Genomic DNA, 17,979 nt, shown 5'->3' with positions numbered 1-17,979 from the left:
ATTCAACACTTTATACTTTAAAAAAAATGTATGAGTATCACAGCAACCCTGTGAGATTAGAGACTGGCTTCATTTTTCAAGTAAAGTCCAAAGAAACTAAATGGCTCATTTACCTCACCTCCATGAGGTCAGAGCTCAGTAGGCTGCATTCATTATTATACACCCAGAGCCTCCATCAGGCCTCCAGACACAGCAGGTGCTCAGTGAAGAACTATTGGGAGCCAGTCATTTGGCCAAATGACAATCCCCACAGCTTCTGCTTCCGGCTATTTACATTACTAATGGAGGACGATGACCCCCTGCTGCAATAAAGGCTCCTCTCCCTTCTATTCTAACTTCCAGATGCAATGACTGACTGACAGCCTGGGCACCAGCCAAGGGTAACTGTCACTCAGTGAGTCAATGGTGCCAGGAGAGGGCTTCAACACCCCTTCTTTCCTTCTTTTTTTATTTTATTTTACTTTTTGTGGTACTGGGTGTTAAACTCAGAGGCAGTCTACCTCTGAGCTAAGACCTGGGCCTTTTTAGCTTTTTGTTTTGAAACAGGGTCTTGAGATGGGTGTGGTGTCACATGCCTGTAATCCCAGTACTTGGGAAGCTGAGACCAAAGGATCACGGGTTCATGGTTAGCTTTAGCAATTTACCGAGGTCCTGTGAGGCTCCCTACAACTTAGTGAGACCCTGTTTATTTATTTATTCATTTATTTTACGGTACTTGGGGTGGAACCCAGGGACATTCTACCTCTGAGCAATATCCCTAGCCCTGTTTTTTTATACTTTATTTTGAAACAGGGTCTCACTGAGTTGCAGAGGGCCTCACTAAGTAGCTGAGGTTGGCTGTGAACAGGATCCTCCAGTCTCAGCCTCCCAAATGCTGGGATTACAAGCGTGCGCCACCACGCCTGGCTCAGTGAGACCCTGTTTCAAACTAAAAAAATAAAATAGGTCTGGTGTTGTAGCTCAGAGGTAGAATGCCTCTGGGTTCAATCCAGAGAGAGAGAGAGAGAGAGGAGAGAGAGAGAGAGAGAGAGAGGGGAGAGAGAGAGACAGAGAGGAGAGAGAGGAGAGAGGGGGAGAGAGGGGGAGAGAGGGGGAGAGAGGGGGAGAGAGGGGGAGAGAGGGGGAGAGAGGGGGAGAGAGGGGGAGAGAGGGGGAGAGAGGGGGAGAGAGGGGGAGAGAGGGGGAGAGAGGGAGAGAGGGGGAGAGAGGGAGAGAGGGAGAGAGGGAGAGAGGGAGAGAGGAGAGAGGAGAGAGGAGAGAGAAGAGAAAAGAGAAGAGAAGAGAAGAGAAGAGAAGAGAAGAGAAGAGAGATTTCTAGGTTGCTGACTGTGGTCCTCCTGTCTCAGTCTTCCAAGTACTGGGATCACAGGCATGTACCACTGCACCTGGATAAACATTCTATTTCTTAAGCACTTAGAATTCCAATTTAGGAAATGGGTTGTAAAAATCTCAAAAGGCAAAGAGGGCACCACAGTATTTATAGAGAATTGGTATTTGTAGAGGAGATATTACCTTTTAATTATTAAGTCTTTAAGCTGCCTTCTAAGACTACAGACAGGGCTGGCTTTACTCAACAGTTTACATGAAGCACATGATGAGAATCTGATTAGCTTTTTTATGAGTCATACCTGCAAATAGTATAAAAGCCAGGCGTGTTGGCACAAGCTTGTAATCCCCGCACTTGGGAGGCTGAGACAGGAGGATCGCATAGGTTCGAAGCCAGCCTCAGCTACTTAGTGAGGCTCTCGGCAACTTAGTGAGACCCTGTTTCCAAATAAAGTATAAAATAGGTCTGGGAGTATAGCCCGGAGGTAGAAAGCCTCTGGGTTCCACCCCCAGTACCACCAAAAAAAAAAAAAAAAAAAAAAAAAAAAAAAAATATATATATATATATATATATATATATATATATATATATATATATATATATATATAATAGAGCTGGGAGTATAGCCTGGAGGTAGAAACGCCCCTGGGTTCCATCCTCAGCATGCAGAAAAACAGAACAGAGATGCCCAAGACATGCACAGCAGAAGGAAACCCAGTTGTCCTTTTATTTTGTCATAAAACAGCTAAGTTCTCAATCACAGCACACTTCTGATTCAGTAATACCTATTAACTAATGACAAGTCTTGTCTGAGGCCATGGTTTTCCTTGCAGGAGACAAGGTTTTAAAGCAAATACCTACACGATGCTCTTCAAGGACTAACAACGATACTGAGTACACCGTGGCATGGGCATCCGAGTCCCTTGAAGAAAATTTCCTTATTCCATCTCTGGAATAAATAGAGAGACTTTCTGGCAATGCCATCAAACCTTGTATTTTGGAGACATATTGGAGATAACAAGGCATGAAATTGCTTTGCAAAAGAAGTCATTTTTTTCTGATTCAATAAATGGTGCTATGATTTGGAGAAGTCTATTCAATAACTGATCTGAATTAGGGAGAGCAAAAAAAACAAAAAACAAAAAAAACAAAAAAAAAACCAAACTTTAATGCCATTCAAGTTAGGCCCAGACTGAAATACTGGTTCTGAGAGATGAGAAAAGAATTTGAAAAGAAAACTTAAAGAGCAGCTAATCACAAGATAGACTGATTTTTATTCCCAAGAAAGTGGTATATTGTCCTCAAATTTTGCCACTAGGCCACCCAGCTATCACGGGATAACTAGAGACGTAAAGCCTAGTGTCTGCCAAGGGCAAACAGGTTCCTCAGACAAAATCGTTGGCTTGATAGTAGAAACAGCAACACTTTTCTATTTTTTTTTTCTCACCAAGACAACAGGCTGCTGATAGTCAACCAAAGAAAAAGTGCAATTCTTGCCAACATTGGTCAAAAGTGCAATTCTTTTGGAACAATTCAGCACAGGCTTCCTCCCCCATCCTACAGAACTGCCTTTCTACATTGGTCAGATGTTTCAAATACTTTTTTATAAATCCAGTCATAAAATGTGACTTCTCTTTTCTCTGAAATGTGGACAACTGGAATGGACTGCATGTGGAGATTTTGTCTATATTCTTTTATGTCTGCCACTAAATCTTAAAATTCTTAGACTAGAAGAAACCTGGAGAGGTTACTGAATCCACTCCATCTCTGCTTGCTTCAAAGGGTGGCCCCTGGACCCACAGCATCACTATCCCCCCAAAACTTGTAAGAAATGGAGAATTCCAAACCACATCTCAGAGCTCGTGAACGGGAGCCTGCTTTCTTAGAAGATCCCCCTGCAAGTTGTATGCATAGTTGTATCCAAGTTGGAGAAGAATCCATCTCACCTATGGGGAGGCTGGTGGTCAGGGTAGAGGGGCTAAAAACCAGAACAGCCTCGGTCATTGGGAGGACGGATGTGAGAGACCGAGCCTGGGTGGCATGCTCATGTCTGGAGGGATTCAGGGCCTGTGAACCACGTGGACAGAGCTGAGAAAACCCAAGGTGCTGTTATCAGAACAGGGACTGGATGACAGGTAAGCAAGCCAAAAGATGACCGTAGGAGTGGTCAGTTGTTAGGGATGGACACCTGACCGGGAGGAACAACTGTAAGACTTTGACTGTACCTACAAAGAGGGGTAAGCTCTTGACTGGGAGATGACGTAATTGGTGGAATACACACCTAGAGCTAATGGGCCCACCACGTGGAGATTGTTGCCTGAGAATGAAGCAAACCCCAAAGAAAGAGTGCTGAGAGATGTGGAGAGAAGAGGACATCATAACCTCAATGGAATCCCCCCAAACGGGGCCACTAACCCTAGGGAGCACCATCTGCACTGTTTTCTATGTATTCCCTGAGATTGTACAACAAGGAAGCTCTTAGAACCAGCTATGCCGAAAACACGTTTTGATTCTGGACCTTTATTTATATGTATCAATAAACACTGCCATTTTAATTTCCTTAGCTTGAATCAATTTGAGGGAGATATTTTTGTCACAACTGCAAGACTTCTAATGCCTAAGACAAAGATTTTCAGGATGACTGATGCTTACCTCCAAACCAAGATCTTGTCCCTTACAGAAGACAACCTATAATATGGCCTTGGTAGGGACAGGGCTGGGGAAAGGGACATCGGGGTTACAGATTTTTCTGTACTGCTGGTAAGGTGTAAATGAATAAATCCTCTTTAGGAGAACAATTTGGCATACTCTATTCACATAAAAAATCTATACCATTGGGGGAATTCTGCTGTAGGTCTATAAATTAGTACATGTGCCCAAGGATTCACCTCCAGAAGATTGTGTAACCTGAATATTTGACAATAAAAGCCTGGTTAAGTAAGTGATGGCTCATGTAGACAACACAACGGACATTTTGCAGCTACTGAGAAAGCAGATAGCAGCTTTATGTGTGCTATGCTGGAATAGGCTCTAAGATAAGAGCTTTAAAGTAAAGCATAGAATGTGTATAGTGTGTTACCACTTGGGTCACAAAAAGGATAACGAAATAGATATGTATGGAGACACATGAAGCCAGGTGTGGTTTCACCTGTACTTGGTTCACCAGTACTTGGGAGATAAGACAAAAGGATCACAGATTAGAGGTCAGCTTCAGCAGCTTAGCAAGACCCTTAGCACCTGGGTGAGACCATGGCAAAATAAAAAATAAAGGGCTGGGGGTGGAGCTTGGAGGTAGAATTTCCCTGGGTTTGATCCTCAGTAACACACACACACACACACACACACACACACACACACACACACACAATACCTATGGGTATATGAATATAAAAATAAAAATCTCTGGAGTAATAGAAAGTTGATAGTGGCTATTCCTGGATTATGAAGAGAGTTAAGAAAGGAATCTACTTTGCTTCTTAAATTTTGTGACTACTACATATATCTGTTACATTATTTAATGGCTGGCATATCTTTTCCTTTCTTTCTCTTTTAGAACCACTGGCGCATAGAAAGAGACTGTGGGTCCCAAGCAAGAGGTCTGGAGTCTGAGCAAGCTCTCTCTTCTCCAGCAAAGCCAGGAGCTGCATATGTCACAGCCAAAGATTCTTGACAAATCACTGAAAGAACTGAACGTGGTGCTCAAGGGTGGCGCTGCAGGAGGGAGTTATTTTTCCCAGGAGCATAAGTGCACAGAGATTCACCCTGAGGACATCTGTCCTGCTGTCTAGCTGCTGCAGGGCAAATCGCAGGCGCAGTTCTCAACCACCTGCCCATCAAAGCAATCCCATCAATCTTCCTCTCCCGTCGCCTGAATCTTCAGGCTTCTGGCCTGTCCCACATTCAGAATTGCTGAGCTCTCCTTGGCAACAAACTGCTCAGCGATCCTTTGCGACAAACTTTAGTTTCTGAAGATCTCTTCTTATCCGGCCCCACCTCCCACTCACGCTGTGTGGCTGGGAACACTTAAGGCTTTGCATGGTTGGAATGAGAAGCGCAGGGAAGGCTGTGGCTGGCTCCTCAGCTCTGACTCTAATGACCCGAGGGCCAGACCGTCCCTGCCAAGAGTCCAGGTGACGTGTGCCGGCCACTGTGTACTCACGGACGGCAAAACAACAAGCACAGGAACGCAGCAGGCTGACCCGAGACACTCAGAGCCAGGACCACCCACACAGCGCCAGCTGCTGCAGGGGGAGGCTCGGGTCTGGCGTCCACTATCACATTGCGGACTTAAAATGTGCAGCCCAAGCATGACTGTGCTGGGGCTTCCGCCCAGCTGGAATTCACCTACAAGTGAACCTCGGCTAACTGGTTCAGCCAAATGAACCGTTTCAGCTAGATGATCTTTATTTTTTAACATGGTACCGAGGATGTAACCCAGGGGGGCATTCTACCTCCGAGCTACACCCCCAGCCCTATTTTTTATTCTTTATTTGGAAACAGGGTCTCCCTGAGTTGCAAAGGGCCTCAATCTAACCAGCTAAGGCTGTCCACGAACCTGGATCTTCCTGCCTCAGCCTCCGAAGTACTGGGATTATAAGCGTGTGCTACCATGCTGGGCTCAGCTAGATGTCTTAGAGGTTTAATCCCAACTTTTGGGAGTAGAAACACATTCTCCTTCCCCAGCAAGGCCCCTTCTCCCACTATAAATTTTTTTTTTTGTTATAAAATTGCCTGGTGGCCTTCAGAAATGGCGTTTGTATGTGTGGGGCAGGCGGGGGTGAGCGGGGAAGGCGGCACACGTTGGCTACTGGAGGAACCAGCGCCCATCTTGATGCATCCCCGATCGATCAACACTCAGAGTTCGTCATTTTCACCTTCCCTGTCCTCGGATTCTCGTCTGCCGGCCTCCCTCTCTAGGGAATGAGACAGGTGGCCTCAGATTCCTGTATGCTCCATCAGCACCAGGAAAGAAGCTCTCAAAGAGGGGCGGCGTCTGAAAGACCTCCACGTTTTGCCATTTTCTAATTACTGCTGTGTTTGTTAGGGGAGGGGGGCTACTGGGTGTTGAACCCGGGCGGTGGGGGGGTTACTCTACCATTGAGCTACATCCTCAGCCCTTTTTATTTATTTTGAGAAAGGGTATCACTAAGTTGCTGAGGCTGGCCTCAAGCCTGCAATCATTTTCCCTCAGCCTCCCAGGTCACTGAGATTATAAATGTACACCACCATGCCTGGCTTTACTGTTGGTTTGGTTTCTTTTTAGTGTGGTGTGTGTGTGTGTGTGTGTGTGTGTGTGTGTGTGTGTGTGTGTGTGTTACTGAGGATAAAATCCAGGAACATCCTACCTCTGAGCTATACCCCCAGTCCTATTTAAAATTTCTTTTTTTTTTTTTTTTTTTGGTGGTACTGGGGTTCCTGGAAACCCTTATACCTCTGGGCTACACTCCCAGATCTATTTTATACTTTTTAATTTGGAAACAAGGTCTCTTAAGCCAGCGAGGCTGGCTTCGAACCTGTGCAATCCTCCTGTCTCCACCTCCCAAGCGCGGGGATTACCAGTGTGCGCCACCACGCCCGACCTATTTTTTAAACTTTGAAACATGGTCTTGATAGGTTGAGAGTCTCACTACTTGCCGAGGCTGTCCTTGAACATGCAATCCTCCTGTCTTAGCCTCCCAAGAACTAGGATTACAGGTATGCACCACCATGCCCAGCTTTGAGTGTACTTTTATTTTTTTGGTGGTACTGGGGTCCCTGGAAACCCTTCTACGTCTGGGCTACACTCCCAGACACCTATTTTTTAAATTTTTTTATTTGGAAACAGGGTCTCTTAAGCCAGCGAGGCTGGCTTCGAACCTGCATGATCCTCCTGTCTCCGCCTCCCAAGAGCGGGGATTACAAGCGTGCGCCACCACACCCAGCTTTGAGTGTGTTTTGATCTTTCACAATGCCTATATTTTCAGCTAATATTTGTTGAAATGAGCGACTTTGGTATCCATTTCAGTTGCCTATAGGATGTGGTGTATGTTCAGTTCAAATACATATTTTAAAGTATGCAATTTTGTAAACTATTCAACCTAGATGCATTCAAAATGGACAAGAGCATGCCAATCATCTAGTTCACTGGTAAGCAAAGAAGAATGTGTGATTTGTCATTTGGGGGATTTTAAGTTCTACACGGGCATTCCCAGTTTAAGCATCGAGGCAGGAGTCTCAGGTTGGGCAAAGAGGGTGATACTTTGTGCTCAGTGTCTAGGAGAACAGCCTTACCTCTGCTACACTCTAAGCTCTCTCAATCCCTCATCTATCCCACAGGACGTTATTGAAAGCCACAACAGGTGCCAGATGCCCCATCTGTCCAGAAATTTCTTTAAGCTGATCAGTCTGGGCAGCCACAGAGAATTTGACCTTGTTTGTGGGGCTTGTGGTTAGGTTAGACTGAATTATAGACAGCAGTCCTAACAACAACAACAAAAATACCCTGAACTGTCTGCGACCAGATCCAAGACCTTGCAATACTTTCAGTAGCAACATCAATGCCTGGGATACAGCAGGTGCTCAATAAAGGTTAAACAAACCGCTTTATAATCAACCTAGTCAACCTAACCTAGTCTATATCAGCATCTAAATTTAATACCAACAGATGACTGTGGGTTGGTGTGGGGGCAATGAAAGTGCTAGCTATTAGTTTTATAACTGACACTTTTGTTTCTATTATCTCATTTAATCCCATCACCAATCTTACACATAAGTTAAATAGGGCTGGGTGTGATGTCACATACCTGGTAATCTCAGTGCTGAGGAGGCTGAGACAGAAGGATTGCAGGTTCGAGGCCAGCCTCAGCAACCTAGCAATATCCTACTTCAAAATTTTAAAAATAAGGGCTGGGGATATAGCTCAAAGGTAGAATATTATTATATCTGGTTAAGACTAAAAAAAGTTATAATTTAACATTTTTATTTTAAAGCAGCTAGGATTCAGACTAACATCTTTCTACTTCACCAGTGCATAGGAAGTCATAGTTACTGCTGTTTATGGTATCATCATCATCATCATTATTATTATTTTGCAGCACTGAGGTTTGAACCCAGGTCCTTGTGCATGCTAGGCAAATGTTCAACCTAAGCTACTCCCACAACCCATTTTTTAAGAAAGCTAATGCACACAAAAAATACCCTCAAATGAGCACGCACCACTCTGAACACCTTCCTTCAATGCTGCTTCTCCACTCTCTTCTGTCTCTTTGGAGGCAGGCAAACCTGGGTTCGTGTCCCACTTACTATCTCTGACACGCACAAACCCAAGGTCCTTATGCCTTCCCTAACCCTCTAGGCTTCCGTCACTTCAGCTGTAAAACGAGTCTAAAGCAGTCATGTCAAAGTGATGAAATGAGATAATGCAGGTAAGATGTTTAATACAAGCTCGACACAGTCGGCCTCAGCAAATGAAAGCTTTCATTATTGTTAAGAAATGACAGGGAGAAAAAGCCACCTGGGACCAGGAGTTGGAGCTGAGGGTTACACAGCCTAGTTGGTGGTAACACGTGGTTCTTAGTTTCAGACTTAATTCACAGCTGAATTTAGAATCAATGATACATGCCGGGCGTGGTGGCACACACTTGTAATCCCCGTGCTTGGGAGGCGGAGACAGGAGGATCGTGTTGGTTCGAAGCAGCATGCCCAGACAATCCTGGGTGTGGTGGCAATAGAACTACAATATGATATTGTATCTGCTGAAAGTCCTTCCACCTGCTTCACAGCTTGATACTTCTGTACACTCCAGAGCTACTGACAGTTAACATTTATCCATCTATTATATTATTTATTTATTGTTGTACTAGGGATTGAACCTAGGGGCATTCTACCCCAGCCCTATTTTATATCCTTTATTTTGAAACAGTCTGAGTTGCAGAGGGCCTCACTAAGTAGCTGAGGCTGTCCGCGAACCTCGATCCTCCTGACTCAGCCTCCCAAATGCTGGGATTACAAGCATGCACCACCAGGCCCGGCTTTCCATCTGTCTTTTTTTAATTGAAAGCCATGAATACTATACACCAATGAGCCAATAAATTCCTTAATGGTAATTCTATAACAAGCATAGATCCTAGAGTTGGGCCAAGTTTCAACCGGACTGTAGCCAGGCCTGGCGGCGCACACCGGCACTCCCAGTACCTCAGAGGCTGAGACTAGAGGATCACAGGGTTGTGGTCAGCTTCCACAACCTAAAGAGGCTCTCTACAACTTAATGAAATCCTGTTTCAAAAATAAAAAATAAGCCGGCGTGGTGGCGCTCGCTTGTAATCCCTGCGCTTGGGAGGGGGAGACAGGAGGATCGCACAGGTTCGAATAAGAGACCCTGTTTCCAAATAAAAAAAAGAATAAAAATGGGTCTGGGAATGCAGCCCGGAGGTAGAAGGGTTTCCAGGAACCCCAGTACAACCAAAAATAAATATATAAATTAAATTAAATTAAAAATAAGACACAAACACACGATAATAAATCCATATTTGCTCCATGATCTTGAGCAGATTGTCGAATCTTATTTAAATTATTGATACATGTATATCCATATTTATAGCAGCACGATTCACAACAGCCAAATTATGGAACCATCTTAGGTGTCCATCAACAGATGAATGGATTATGAAATTATGGGATATACACACAGTGGAATTCTACTCAGCCATAAAGAAAAAAAATTCTTATTGGTAGAAAAATGGATCCAGAGGTTATGCTCAATCAGGTTAGCCAGTCACAGAAAGTAAAAAAAAAAATGTTTTCTTTTATATGTGGAGACTAGGGAGGAATTGGGATCCAAGCAGACTCCAGATAAAGGAAGAGAAACCCCAGCTGAGTGATGGAGGGGGTCTAGGGGAAGGACGTGGTGGCTAAGGAAAGCTTGAGAAGGAAATACTTTAATTGACGCTGTATACATATATAAAATTATCAGCGCCAACTCCATATCATGTATGGGGAAGGGGAGAAGTGGGCTGGGGTCGAGGGGAAGCTCACCAACTTCGTAATTATGTGTGATCACAATGCACCAGCAAATTTATATTAAAGATATAAAATATAAATAAGTAAAGAGGAAAATCACAGAGCACGTACTTCAGAAAACCACTGCAAATATCAAATTAGATCACTGATATGAAACTTTTAGAAAGGCACTTAGCAGATGTCAATTCATCAATATTCTCTGTCACTACTGGACCTATACACAAAACAGCACATTTAACAAATGCTTAATACGCTAATCATAAATTTATCCTTTTCCCAACCCCCAACGTCTGTGTTTCCACCAGCACAATATGAAAACTGATTACCGTGCAGTCCCTGCTCCCAAGTGCCCGATATCGAACCTGGCACAGAGTAATGGCTCCAAAAGTCTTATATAAGAGAATGAAATGATGGCAGTATTTTAAAACATTTTCAAAATATAAAAAGTCAGTCAGTCTAGTATGTGTGCTCCTTAAGGGTGAAGGGAGAAAGATGGAATTCTAAGCTTAGATTGCTTTTTCCCCACTGAGATAAAAGGGAGATTTAACATAGCAGTTATTAAAAGGTGCACTGAAATTAAATTGTGTCCATTTCCCAGCGTGATATCAGAAATCACCATGGAGAGCCAAGGCTGGGCGCCACCTCTCCACCTACCCTTTAAGACAGAAGCCGCTCAAATAATCTGCCCTCTTGCCGGGCGTGGTGGCGCACGCTTGTAATCCCAGCATTCGGGAGGCTGAGACCTGAGGATCACGGTTCGCGGACAGCCTCAGCTACTTAGTGAGGTCCTCCGCGACTCAGTGAGACCCTGTTTCGAAATAAAGAACAAAAATGGGGCAGGGGGTGTAGCTCGGCAGAGGTTGAATACCCCTGGGTTCCATCCCCAGACCCACAAAAAAAAAAAAAAAACCCACAAACTTCCCTCTTATCAATATTTACTAGGTGCTAGGAATTATAAGATCGCAAGAAAACAATAGGAATTCAATGTTTTCTCTAGATCTCACAAAGATCTTGCAACAGACTGGAATTTCAGCGGGTTCACCACTGCTAGTCACAGTGAGATCTTGTGGGGGAGATTGGGGCCTGCCATGGTTTGAGTTCCCCACTGAAACTCCAGTTGAAATTGAATTCCCAAAGTATTAAGAGGTGGGACCACGTTGGGACCGCTAAGACGTGACCAGGTCCTGACTGCTCTGCTCTCCTGAATGGATTAAGGGATTAATGGGTAACCGTGGGGGTGGCTTTTCTCCGGGTTGCTGGGTTCACCAGGTGATACCTCGTGTGGTCTTGGGGTTCTCAGAGTCCTTATCAGCAAGAAAGCTCTCACCTTGAGGCCTCCTGACTTTTTCAATCTCTAGAACTATAAGAAGTAATTTTTTAAAATAGCCTAGTATTTGGGAGGCTGAGACAGGAGAATCAAAGGTTTGAGGCCAGCCTCAGTAACTTGGTGAGACCCTATAACAAAATAAAGAAAAAAAGCCGGGCGTGGTGGTGTAATCCCCGCGCTTGGGAGGGTGAGACACGAGGATCACACAGGTTCGAGGCCAGCCTCAGCTACTTAGGCTCTCAGCAACTTAGTGAGACCCTGTTTCCAAATAAAATATAAAAAAGGTCTGGGAGTATAGCCTGGAGGTAGAAAGCCTCTGAGTTCCACCCCCAGTACTACCAAAAAAAAAAAAAAAAAAAAAAAAAAAGGACTGAGGGTATAGCTCAAAGGTATAATGCTTCTGGGTTCAATTCTCCCCCCCCCCCCAGTACTTGGGATGGAGCCCAGGGGCATTGTACCTCCAAGCTACACCCCAGCTCTATTTTTTAGTCTTTATTTTGAAACAGAGTCTTGCTGAGTTGCAAAGGGCCTCACTAAGTAGCCAAGACTGTTCATAAACTGCGATCCTCCCGTCTCAACCTCCCGAGTGCTGGGATTACAAGCGTGTGCCAGCAGTCCCAGCCTGGGTTCATTTCTCAGTGCCAAAATAACTCAGCCTGTTGGATTCAATTATAGCAACAGAAAACAGACCAAGACAGGGCTGACGCTTCACATGGGAAAGGGATCCTGTCCTGGGGAAGAATCATGATCGTATGAGTGGGAACTGCCCACGGCGTCCAATTAAAACTCTGGCGAAAGCCCACAGAAACACCAGGTTTCAAATTCAGTATTCTGCCCCCAAAGCTAAATTATCCCCCGGGGAACCGAGTTAGATTATAGAAGCAAAACTTTTTTTTTTTCCTTTTTGAGAAACAAAAAGTGTATTATCAACCGCGCCCATATAAAATGGTACTGCAAACTATCCATGACGTATCAAGTACTCCTGCCAAAAACCAAAGTTGTAGACGACATGCACAGTGACTTCGTTTCAGCTGGGCGTGGGGGCGCACGCTTGGAATCCCCTCGCTCGGGGGCCGAGACAGGAGTTCATGCAGGTTCGAAGCCAGCCTCAGCTACTTAGTGAGACCCTGTTCCCAAATAAAAAGTAGGTCTGAGAGTGTAGCCTGGAGGTAGAAGGCCCTGGGTTCCACGCCCAGTACCACACACACACACACACACACACACACACACACACACACACACACACACACACACACACAGTTTAACGAACCTACAAACCCATTACTCAGCTTCAGCAATCAACACAAACCTTTTTTTTTTCTTTTGCGGTACTAGAGATGGAACCCAGGGGCATTCTACCTCTGAGCTACACCCTCAGCCCTATTTTTTATACTTTATTTTGAAACGGGGTCTCACTGAGTTGCAAAGGGCCTCAATAGGAGCTGAGGTTGTCCTCGAACCACGATCCTCCGGTCTCAGCCTCCCAGATACTGGGATGACAAGCGTGCGCCGCCACGCTCTGCTAGACCAATTCTATTTCATCTGTACTTTTACTTGCCTCCTCTTTCCTATTTTATAGCAAACCTTGGAGATATTTCATTCCTAAATATTTTAATGAGTATTGCTAAAGGGTAACAACTATTTTCTAAAAATATAAAAATACCATTTTATCAATAAAAGTTTAACATCTCCAATACAGTGTCCTGTGCCTAAGTCTCCAAATGTCTCAAAACAGTTTTTTAAATAAAAAAAACTTCAGCTGGGCGTGGTGGCGCACGCTTGTAATCCCAGCCTTCGGGAGGCTGAGACCAGAGAATCACGGTTCGCGGACAGCCTCAGCTACTTAGGCTCTTTGCAACTCAGTGAGACCTGGTTTCAAAATAAAGAATAAAAAATAGGGCAGGGGGTGTAGCTTGGCGGTAGAATGCTCCTGGGTTCCATTCCCAGACGTGCCAAAAAATAAAAATAAAAATAAAAGAACTTCAGACAAATTAAAATTTTTTTGTGTGTGTGGTACTGGGGTTCCTGGAAGCCCTTCTACCTCTGGTCTACACTCCCAAACCTATTTAATATTTTTGAAACAGGGTCTCTTACGCCAGCGCGGCTGGCTTCGAACCTGCGCGATCCTCCTGTCTCCGCCTCCCAAGCGCGGGGATTATAAGCGTGCGCCACCACGCCCGGCCAGACAAATTAAATTTAACTGACAAAGAACGGGCAGCGCAGGTATGGTGGTGCACACTTGTAATCCTAGTACTTGGGAAGCTGAGACAGGAGAATCGCAGATTGGAGGCCACCCTCAGCAATTTAGGCCCTGTTTGAAAATTTTAAACCAAATAAAACAGGGCTGGAGGTGTAACTTGGAGGTAGAATGCCTCTGGGTTCAACCTCCAGTATTCTCCCCTTCCTCCCCTCCCCCCCCACACACACTTAGAACCAGATCACCATGGGCCTTACTTGGAGATAGTTGATCAGGTGGCACCCCATGACTGGCTGAAGCTTAGCAGCTGAGATCGACACGCAGCTCAGTTATAAAATATACCCCAAGCTTTGACTTTGTTCAAGTCTGCTGACTTACTAAAACAGGCCAGAGTTCATTAAGTAGGGGCAGGGTATGCCGGCCACATCTACCTGAATCTAATGCTTCTGTTTTCAGGATTCAACTAGGATCCATGAGGAGTGATTGTCTAATGTATCCTTTAGTCTCTCAATCTGCTGCTTCTCTGCTCATTTATTTTCTTGCAATTCATTTAAAGCATGATATAGCCAGGCGTGGTGGCGCACGCTTGTAATCCCAGAGCTTGGGAGTCTGAGACAGGAGGATCGCGCAGGTTCGAAGACAGCCTCAGCTACTTAGTGAGGCTCTCAGCAACTTAGTGAGACCCTGTTTCCAAATAAAATATAAAATGGGTCTGGGAGTATACCCCGGAGGTAGAAAGCCTCTGGGTTCCACCCCCAGTACCACCAAAAATAAAAAATAAAGTGTGATATATTTGTTAGCTTAAAACTGATCACAAAGATTTGTGGGGGGTTTTATTTTTTATTTTTATTTTTTATTTATTTATTTATTTTGGTGGTACTAGGGGTGGAACCCAGAGGCTTTCTACCTCCGGGCTATACTCCCAGACCTATTTTATATTTTATTTGGAAACAGGGTCTCACTAAGTTGCTGAGAGCCTCACTAAGTAGCTGAGGCTGGCTTCGAACCCGTGAGATCTTCCTATCTCAGCCTCCCAAGTGCAGGGATTACAAGTGTGCGCCACCACGCCCAGCAAGGTTTGTTTTTAATAAGTCAGGAGGAAGGGAAAGGAGATGGCCGAGTGCGCAGCGCTGATTCCCTTGAGCGCTAAGAGCTGGCAGTGGTGCAGCAGTCGCCAAGCGGGGTCCCTCTGTTCCCACAAAAGCAACTGGACAAGTGTGCATCATATGGAAAACTTGTTTGCCAAGTTCACAGAACCAGAGCCTTGTCAGTAGGACAGTAACACGGAGGGCCGTGCACAATGTCAGCGACGTCCTCAAAACCCCAGGAGAGCGGCTCATAGATCTCAGACGAGTTCCGCTCTCAGCGCGTCCTGGTCCAGCCCTGGTTAAGCGTATTGCTGTCCTTGACCAGTGACCTCCCGCCATGGGGATGCTGTGATTATGTCTACAGACTAATTATTGTAACTAATTCATGCTAACTATAGATAATTTAGCAGATACAGTTTGATAATGATAAAATGAAGCAAAACCTCATCACTACCAGATGATCACCATACTGATCAGCAAGGAATCTGAACATTACTGAAAATCTAAGAATCTGGTTTAATATAAAGAAGAGTAGTATATTTGGAAAATTAAAGAGTTTTGGCTTCAGATAGGGTTGAATCGAGCACATGGGCAATATCACCAAAAACCTGATTTTTCTAATTCTCCACTCTTTCTTAGCGTCAGGTCTTCCTGAAACTAGCCTTATTATGGATGCATGACAGCTACCACCTAGGGGTCCTCAGGTCACAAATGTCTTATTCACATCAAGCAACAAGAAGAATATGTCTGTTCTAGTCTTCCCAGTGACGCCCCTGAGATACACTGATAGAGCCAGATTAGGTCATCGACCACCTCTGAACTCAGAGCTTATGAGAGGGACAGAATGTGTAAACTAGCTCGGCCCAAAGTCACGTGTCCCAGCTCCCGATCATGGCACAGTGAGCTTTCCCAGCAACACACAGATCCCTAAATACAAATGGGAACTATTAGGAAGATAGAAGGAGAAATCACACGAGGGCGGGTGCGGCCAGCGACGCTCCGCCACCATGCCCATATCTGTAGCGCAGCGACTCCAGTTTTAAACCCGGAAGATGCAGCCCATGTTGAGCTTAACTGCCAAGCTGTAGGGATTTGGAGAGGAGGTTTTTGACTGTCAGAGAACACGATGATGTCTCACTCTTAAGTACAAAAATATTTGTTAAATACAATAAGCTAGATGTCTCACTCTTAAGTACAAAAGTATTTGTTAAATACAGTAAGCTAGCTTGAAAAGTTTTGAAGGCACAAAATACCAACGATGCTTCACAGACTACAAGACCCAGTGACACTGACAGCATGAAAAGCCATAGCTGTTCTTTACATAAATGCTTGGACCTCTTGGCTGGCTATTTATGCCAACAAGCAGCCCCCATTGTTCAAACGTTTGTCATGATTTCTTTCCTTGTAATAGAAATTGAGGGATCACACCACTAAAAACATCAAACTCAGCCGGGCGTGGTGGCGCACGCTTGTAATCCCGGTACTTGGGAGGCTGAGACAGGAGGATCTGTTCACGAATAGCCTCACCTACTTAGTGAGGTTCTTTGCAACTCAGTGAGACCCTGTCTCAAAATAAAGAATAAAAAATAGGGCTGGGGGTGGAGCGGGAGGTAGAATACCTCTGGGTTCCATCCCTAGTACGGCAAAAAATAAATAAGTAAATAAATAATAAATAAACTCACAGAAGATGAGAGCAGGGTGGTGGTCACCAGAGGCAGGTGGTGAGATCGATGAGGAAGAGATGTTGGTAAAAGGGTTCATGCTTTCAGTTAGGAATAAGCTTTTGTGATCTATTGCATAAAATGGTGCTATAATTAATAATTATGTATCTTAAATTTTTAAAAAGACATTTTAAATAGTCTCACCACAGAAAAAGATAAACTGAGATGGATAGGCTAATCAGCTTGATTTAATGATGATATTATCAAAACATCATGTCCCATTATATATACCATTATCTGTCAATGAAAATTTAGAAATGATAATCTTGTATTAAAATATGTTTAAAACATTTTTTCATTTTTTGGTGCTGGGGATTAAAGCCAAGGGCATTCTTCCCTCTGAGCTCTACCCCTGGCCTTATTTTATAACAGGGTCTCACTTAGTTGCTGAGGGTCTGGCCAAGTTGTTCAGACTGGCCTGAAACCTGTGATCCTTCCATTTTAGCCTCCCAAATACTGAGAGTACAGGCATGCACCACCATGTCTGGTGCTTAACACTTTTTAAAATACCGTACAACGTACTAAATATCCTACAACGTACTACACATCGAGGTAGAGCTGGCTTGGCATGCTGGAGCAGGAGTGGCGGCTCGGAGCCCTCCCAGTTGTGGCAGACTGGAAAAATACTAAGCCCACCTCCTGGAGGCCTACGTGACCTTTCGAGAAGCGATATCGATCAACTATAACTGGAAGGAGCCTGCAGCTGTAACCATAGGAATTTTTACAACATTGTTACCTCCTCCCCTTCTCACTTACTTCCTTCTTCTACTCTCCATATAAACTACCGCTTATCACTGAAATAAACAGACCTTGATAGGAATTATCTACTTGGTCTCGGCTCTCTTTCTCGCCCATTTTTATTTGCAGATTGGGGTCCTCCTCGCCCCCCGAATTACTTGTCCCGCGGGACGGGACACGTGGCGCCCAACGTGGACTCGAGGAACGGACCCCCATCGAACGACCCCTCATCAGATGAACGCAGCTGCGCCCCATTCTCGTGGAAGACGGCCTCATCGCTTGTGGGACCGATATCTTCCTGGTAAGTCTTTTCGGTCAAAATGGGCCATACTTTGTCTAAAAGAAGCAGTCTCTATCAGAGACTTAAAGTGTTCTCTCAGAGAAAGAGGGATAAGAGTTAAGAAAAAGGATACCATGCCACATGAGCATTACAAAAAAAAAATGTTGAATGTTGTTAACAGTTTTTATACAGAGATAAGTCATTTTGGATGATGACTTAAAATTTTATGAAAAATGTTCAGCACTTAAACGTGCTTAGTGTGAAATTTAAATGTTTTTATGTTTTACCTGCTTTGTGGATGCAA

This window comes from Muscardinus avellanarius (assembly GCF_963383645.1).
Source record: "Muscardinus avellanarius genome assembly, chromosome: 11".
NCBI lineage: Eukaryota > Metazoa > Chordata > Mammalia > Rodentia > Gliridae > Muscardinus > Muscardinus avellanarius.
This window is presented reverse-complemented; position numbering follows the sequence as displayed.